Consider the following 8,112-nt stretch of genomic DNA (forward strand, 5'->3'; position numbering starts at 1 on the left):
GGGCTGGCCGGCCAGCGCGGTGTACGTGTTGCGTGCGCGAAACGCCTCACCCATCCACCCCTCTCGGCGCCGTTGTCCGAGCGGTGGATTGATGCACTTAAAATTACCCCCGCTTCACCGTCGGACACCCGATCACCGGCATCGGGATGAGCCTGGGAGTGGATGGTTTTTCACAGTGCACTGTATTAACGTGGCTATGCTCAGGAAGGGAGAGCAATAAAATAGGGTCGGGACCGTCGGGCAATCGTGACGCCAACATGAAAGAAGGGAAGCACGGGTAGAATACACGCTCCAGTGGGTTCACGGCCATGGCTTCTGGGTGAAGTATCACGCGGGGCACAGCTTTCGACCTGCTCCATGTTTCTCACGCTAAGCTTTACTGCCACTTTCCTTTCCCTGCGAGATTATTTTTTGTTCGTGCTTACATGCGAGATTGATTTCAATATCAGTGCACCCCGTCACGTGAGCATAGCCCACCGTGTTAGCTTAGCAGGGAGGTGTCACGCTGCTGGCTCGAAGACGCGGGTTGGTTCCCGACCACGGCGGCCACATTTCGATCGAGGCGAATGCAGGAACAGCCCTGTACTTAGATTTAGGTGCACGTTAAAGAACCCAGGTGGTCAAAATTAATCAGTAGTCCCCACTTCATCATGCCTCCCAATAATGTTCTGGTTTGGCATGTAAAACCCCAGCAATTATTAATATTAGCACATCAACAAAGTTTGCATTTTGACAGTAACCGGTTTTCACGTACTTTCACGTACCACGTACTGTTACCAGTTGTTGTTACCTTTGCTCTCTGTGCGCGTCGCTGCTTTTACAATTTCGAGCGAGTTACGTTCGCGACGTGCTCGTCGCCGAAAACGACTGTGCGCTTCTTACACTGGTGTGCCGTTTCGCGTAGTAATCTTTTAAAGCTTCGCTTACGGTGAGTGGCATCTATTGTCTGTCACTTTTTAAGGCATGTTCTTGCCGTGCTAGAGACCTAAGATGGCCGGCAGTTTGATTTAATGGACAAGATATAGAGCTTGTACCATCTAAACCAGGACAAGCTAAAAAACCGCGAAAGCGTGATAGGACGAACAGACAAATAGCGCGAGACATCATAGAGCGAAAGGCTGGTTTTTGCTCATAAAAAAGAATCCGTGGGCGCGTCGACATCGCAGACCGCTGGATAGATGAACTTGTTCCACGCTTTAGGCAGAGGTCACTTGAGAGGTCGATAATGCCGAACAATATTTTGCGTTCACGACAACAAAACGCCGAGTTCGTAGTTAATATTGCTGCAAATAGCTAAAAATAATCACTTGGTATTGTCTGTCATAAAATAAAAGCACTGCGATTTCACCCTCTGCAGCGATTCGCTGTAACTTGAGACCTTCCGGGGCAACCAATATAGTGCAAATATAGTGAGCTAGAACATTCTAGCGCACTATAGTGCAAGTATGCATGATGTCGCTGTTGTTGAGGTCAAGGGTCAACCACCACGGCAGCACGGACATTTGTTGCGACGGATTAGGCAAAAAGCGATTGCCGTAGTAGAATGTGAAAATGTTTATACAGTAACTGCAAACAAAAATGGCTGTATTTGGCAACGAAATTTTTTGCTGTTTTTTGTGTTTGCTACATTTGGGCTTCAATTTATCTAGCTTTGGTCTATGGCGCCTCGTCCAACCTAGAAACACTGCACGCTACGCCATAAGAAGCTCAACTCTCACCATAATAACAACAGGTCCTCTTGAACTACGTGCCTAACCATGAAATGTTTGCAAGTTTGCCAGATAGAGAGGTGTGAGCCCTATCAGGAAAGCAGCAATCTAAAGTATTGACCTACAAGCTTACTGATACTTGCTTTTAAGGGCGTTTTATGACAATTGGAGAAGTAATATGCCGAGTCCCAACTCGTTTTTTCCAAGCCATTATAGCCAGGACGACAAGAACAGAAACAATGTAGCAAGCTCCTACTTGCTAATGCAGAAACTCTATCATCTGCTCTGCAAATCAGCTTGACGGGCATTAGTACCACCAAGTATCACATGCTCCCTCACAACGATAATTTGTTATATGAAAATGCAAAGAATTTTAAAATAATCAAAAGCCCTCAATGTGATTTTAAGGAAATGATACTTCATGTTGATGTAAACTCTTATAGTCATTCTTCAATCCATTATTTTATTTTTTATTTAAAGTACCTTCAGGGCCACATGGCATTAAAGAGCGTAGTGGTTTACAAAGCAGTAAAGTAAAACAAACAAGTGCAGTTAGTTCTGGTAACGTAATGATTCTCCTGATTATACAATGTTAGCTTATGTATCGTGCAAGATGAAGCACGATCGCAATTGAAGTGTCCGCGTGATACCCGTTAAGGGTCGTTGCGAAGGAAACTGATTATTTTCTATCTGGCAATCTGCATTCGTATTTTGTTTCTTTTGACAGCTACAAGGCTGACGATTAACGTCCCGACGCAGTACGTGAGCATTTCACGTATTCTGGGAGGGAGGATTGCCGCTTAAATTCTGCCCATATGCAGCCGTAAGTTTAAAGCAAATGCATTGCGATAAGTTATTTTTAACGTAACCTTGACAAAGAATAGCGGTGGCCAAACGTGCATTATGGACATTCCAGAGTTATAAACATTCCAATAAAACAAACTAAAAGATATGTCAACATTGATGTTGAAGGAAGGTTCACACTGTCTTGAGTTATGTAGACTAATTTTCAGTTTATACGTATCACTACAATAATTATTATAAATGCATGCGAATGTTCTAAGTTATGTAGGGCAAAATACCAGCTCTTTTGTCGAATATAAGGTGATTCATAAAGTTTTTTTGGAATTGAGTTAAACGAGGCCATTAGCATTTTATAAAATACTGTGAGCTGTCTCATAGCAATAACAGTAACTCAGTGACGAGCTTATATGAAAGAGTGTAACTGTGTATAAAATGTTTGTGCTTTGCTTTGGATGATCTGATCAGAAAGTAAATTATATAAGTATTTCATTTGCAGCTGTTGCACAAGTGAAGGATGTCTTTGTGCCGCCTTGCGTTCCGTTTCTCAGCCATGGGGGCCTGCTTGCAATACCAGTGGCAGAGCAGTCTGTTGTGTGGTGCTATTAGTTCTGGTAAGCTGTACCATGGTATATCGGTCTTGCATATACAGTCCTAATGAACATTGACAGCAAATGGTGCAATGGCCAGGCCTACGCAAGTAGAATAATCGTTGCAGATGCGTCACAAAGATAAATAAATGACGTCTTGTTTTTCATTTGGCAACCAATTGGTTCAGCATGAGGACGTCGACTTGAAAGTGGTATTGTTTCATACTTGTCTAGAATGCACATATGAGTGGTGTTCAAAAAACACTAATAGCGCCGGAATTCAGGTTTCAAGGAAACAGATAAAACATGCACTAATAAAATAATTCTTTGTCTAGTGTTGCCTTTGCAAAAACACCTGCATACTGACCTCTAGCACTATCATGCATGGGCTTCATGGTAATTAAGTGTAACCACTGTTATGGTCATTGTTAGTGTAATGAAGAAGAGTGACCTGTGCCTCAGCAGCATCGCCACCGGCATGAGCTCGTGGTTGCTGTCCTTAGCCGAACGCTTGTGACTGCTACCCGTTCGCCTGCATCCGTTGCTATTAAACCTCTTAGCAAGTGGTGGAGTCTGCTGGGTTTCGACCACCCTGGAACTGCGGAGTCGCACTCTACCCCCCATCATGCCCGAGGACGCAAGCGGCACTCCTCCAACCCCTCCACCGGCGCCGCCCACCCTGGTTTGTGCCGGCGCCTTGCATCTGCGAGATCCCCCTTTCTTCTCCGGCACAGATGAAAAAGACGTTGAAGATTGGATCTCCTCATACGAGCGAGTGGGTGCCAATAACCATTGGGACGATGCTACCAAGTTGAGAACCGTAGCATTCTATCTCTCGGACGTTGCGAAACTATGGTTTCTCAACCATGAAGGCGACCTCACTACGTGGTTGGTCTTCAAGACCATGTTTACCCAAGTTTTCGGTCGGCCAGCAGTACGAAAGCTCCGTGCAGAACACCGTTTGCGCACACGATCCCAAGAGAGCGGAGAGAATTTCACGAGCTACATTGAGGACATTCTTGACCTTTGCAAACGGGTGAACGCGTCGATGTCGGAGGAGGAGAAGATCAAACATATAATGAAGGGTATTGAGGACGACGCATTCCAAATGTTATTATCGAAGAGTCCTCGCACTGTCGTTGAAGTGATCGAATTGTGTCAGAGTTACGACGAGTTGCGCAGGCAACGGCTTCACACCAGACGTCCCCCTGCGCCCGCCGACTCTGTGTCCAGCCTTGGTGTCAGCGACGACCATGCTGCCCTGTTTCTGAAGATTCAGGAATTCGTTCGCGCAGAGGTTGCTCGCCAGCTATCTTTGATGTCTTGCGTCCCGGAACCACCACCCGCTTTGGCACCTACGATCCGCGACTTCATCCAGGAGCAAGTTTCGCAAGCCATTCCTCCAGCACGTGATCCGACGCCAGTCAATGCACCTCTCACGTACGCAGAAGCAGTTGCCCGACCTCGCCCACAAACGCTCTCGCCGCCCGCTATGCATCGACCACCGACCTTTTCGCCGCATCCTATGCCGTTATCAGATCGACCCCATTTTCCGACTTCTCAGCCACGAGTCGGAGCTTACCCCCAACAATGGCGCACCTTCGATGACCGACCAATATGTTTTGCTTGTGGTGGTGCTGGTCATGTGGCGCGCCATTGCCGTCGCAGCATGCTTCCTTTCCCGAACATCTGGCGAGCGCCACCGTTCCCCGCTCAATTTTCATCGTCGCCTTCCAGCCTTCCTACCTCTTCATTTTGTCCTGATCGCTCACCCACGCCTACCCGCCGCTCACCATCTCCACGTCGTCGCTCGCTTTCTCCGATGCGCGACGCATCGTGGCCTGCTCGGTGCCGGACCCACCGAGCAGGAAAACTGAAGGCCGCAGTTCCCGAGGCACGAACTGCGTCTACGTCGAAATGCTCAAGTCCTCGTCCCTCTCCAGCCAACGTAATTGAAGTGTATGTCGAAGGAGTCGCCGTCCTGGCACTTGTCGATACAGGAGCCGCAGTATCTGTAATTTCCGCCAAACTCTGTCGCATACTAAAAAAAGTTCTGACGCCTTTATCCGACCTCTCCCTTCGAACCGCAACCGCTGAAAACATTACGCCTCTCGCTGCATGTACTGCTCGAGTCTTCATTCAAGGAGTTCTGTATACCGTCGAATTCGTCGTCCTGCCCTCGTGTTCCCATGACATTATATTAGGCTGGGACTTCCTTGCAAATAATAACGCCGTTATTGACTGTTGCCACGCCGAACTTGAACTTTCTGCGCTTCACGATTTTGAGACAATCGACGACCACCCTTCTAGTGATAAACTTTTTGTGTCCGAAGACAATGCCGTTCCTCCGTGCTCTTCCCTGCTTGTCCCTGTGTCGTGCGCCGCTATTTCTGAGGGCACTGTTCTCTTTACGCCCTCTAAAGTGTTCCTTCGCCGCAAATGCTCTCCGCTGCCCTTTGCTCTCCTTACTCTTCGCAGTGGCACCACGAAGATGCTCGTCGACAATCCCACGGCGTGCCCTTTACCTTTATTTCATGGCAAATGCCTAGGCCTTGTTCAGCCGGTCGACACCTTTTGCATCTTTGACGCTCCTGCGGCTTCTACTCCGACAGACCTTAGCGCACTTTCTTGTGACCCTGCGGTTGATCAGTCCCTGCGCGACGCTTTCAACCGCTCCATCGACGATGAAACGTCATCTTCACAAAGAAGCCAGCTGCTCGCTCTGCTTCAGAAGTTCCGCGCCTCTTTTGACAGCCCTGCTTCCGGTTTGGGTCGCACATCAACCGTTTTTCACCAGATAGATACCGGCAGTCATGCACCTCTACGGCAACGCCCTTATCGGGTATCCGCCTCGGAGCGCCGTGTAATTGATGACCAGGTTGATGACATGCTCAAGCGCGGGGTTGTACAGCCTTCGAACAGTCCCTGGGCGTCACCGGTCGTTCTTGTTAAGAAAAAGGATGGCTCTATTCGGTTCTGCGTCGACTACCGACGCCTGAACAAGATAACGCGCAAGGACGTTTACCCGTTACCGCGCATCGACGACGCCCTCGACTGTTTGCAGGGAGCGGAGTTCTTTTCTTCGCTGGATTTACGTTCCGGATACTGGCAAGTCCCTATGGCACCATCTGATCAGCATAAAACAGCATTTGTGACGCCTGACGGATTATATGAATTTACCGTGATGCCTTTCGGCCTGTGTAACGCTCCCGCCACTTTTGAGAGGATGATGGACAATATTTTGCGCGGCCTCAAATGGAACACATGTCTCTGCTACCTGGACGACGTCGTTGTCTTTTCCGCTGATTTCCATGCACATCTCAGCCGTCTCGAGCACGTTCTGAAATGTCTCACTGACGCGGGACTTCAACTCAACTTAAAAAAATGTCGTTTTGGTGCCCGAAAGCTCACCATTCTTGGCCATGTTGTCTCGCGAGACGGCATTCTTCCGGACCCAGCCAAGCTCCGCGCCGTCGCTGACTTTCCAAAACCGAAGAAGTTAAAGGAGCTTTGAAGTTTCGTTGGTTTATGCTCGTATTTCCGACGTTTCATTCGAAATTTCGCATCCATAATTGCACCCCTGACAGACCTTCTAAGCGGCAACAACGAACTTTCAGCTTGGTCGCCCGCCTGCGATGACGCCTTCACGAAATTACGCCGCCTGCTAACCTCGCCACCTATCCTCCGCCACTTCGACCCTGCCGCCCCCACCGAGGTCCACACCGATGCCAGCGGCGTAGGACTCGGTGCCGTACTCCCGCAACGGAAGGCGGGGTTCGATGAATATGTCGTCGCCTACGCGAGCCGAACTCTGACAAAAGCCGAGGCTAATTACTCGGTTACAGAGAAAGAGTGTTTAGCCATTATTTGGGCCCTTGGGAAATTCCGCCCTTATTTGTATGGTCACACTTTCGACGTCATCAATGACCACCACGCCCTTTGTTGGCTGTCCACCCTCAAGGACCCCTCTGGCCGACTTGCTCGCTGGGCCCTTAAGCTACAGGAGTACGACATCCACGTTCTTTACCGTTCTGGCCGCAAACACACGGACGCTGACGCCCTTTCTCGCTCACCGGTCGCAGCTGACAACGCTTGCCTATCCGCCCTTGAGCCCGCATTTGCATCACATGCACTGCACAACATGCCGTCGGAGCAGCGCAAGGATCCCTGGATCAGTGCTCTCATCACCATCCTTTCTGATCCATCCACCTCTTCACCATCTCGCGCTCTTCGCCGCCAGGCTACCCACTTCTGCATTCGCGATGGCCTTCTTTATCGTCGTAATTACCTTTCTGACAGGACGCAAGTGGCTTCTTGTGATACCCCGACATCTCCGTGACCTTATCTGCGACGCTTTCCACGCCGACCCACAGTGCGCGCATGCCGGCCTCTTCAAGACTTACGCTCGACTACGCCTCCGATTTTATTGGCGCGGGATGTATAACTACGTGCGAAAGTTCGTTCGCTCCTGTACTCAGTGCCAACGCCGAAAATTACCTCCCGGACAAGTCTACCCGTCACAACCCCTTCCCTGCCCTAGTCGTCCCTTTGATCGTGTTGGTATTGACATATACGGACCGCTACCATCCACTCCAGCAGGGAACCGCTGGATTATTGTTGCCGTGGATCACTTGACCCGTTATGCTGAAACCGCCACTCTGCCGACTGCCACCGCCCGCGACGTTGCATCGTTTCTGTTACACCATTTCGTTCTGCGCCAAGGTGCCCCTCGCGAACTTCTGAGCGATAGAGGCCGAGCCTTTCTTGCCGATGCTTTGAAGGCACTACTCGACGAATGCCGAATCATTCACCGCACAAGTACAGCGTACCATCCGCAAACTAACGGCATGACAGAACGATTCAACCGTACTCTTGGTGATATGCTATCAATGTACGTCGCCTCTGATCATTCAAATTGGGACCAAGTTCTCCCTTTCGTCACGTATGCGTACAATACTGCGGCCCAAGCAACTACTGGATTTTCCCCGTACTTTCTCCTATATGGCCGAGAA

The sequence above is a fragment of the Dermacentor silvarum genome, chromosome 8, assembly GCF_013339745.2.
Source record: "Dermacentor silvarum isolate Dsil-2018 chromosome 8, BIME_Dsil_1.4, whole genome shotgun sequence".
Taxonomy (NCBI): Eukaryota; Metazoa; Arthropoda; class Arachnida; order Ixodida; family Ixodidae; genus Dermacentor; species Dermacentor silvarum.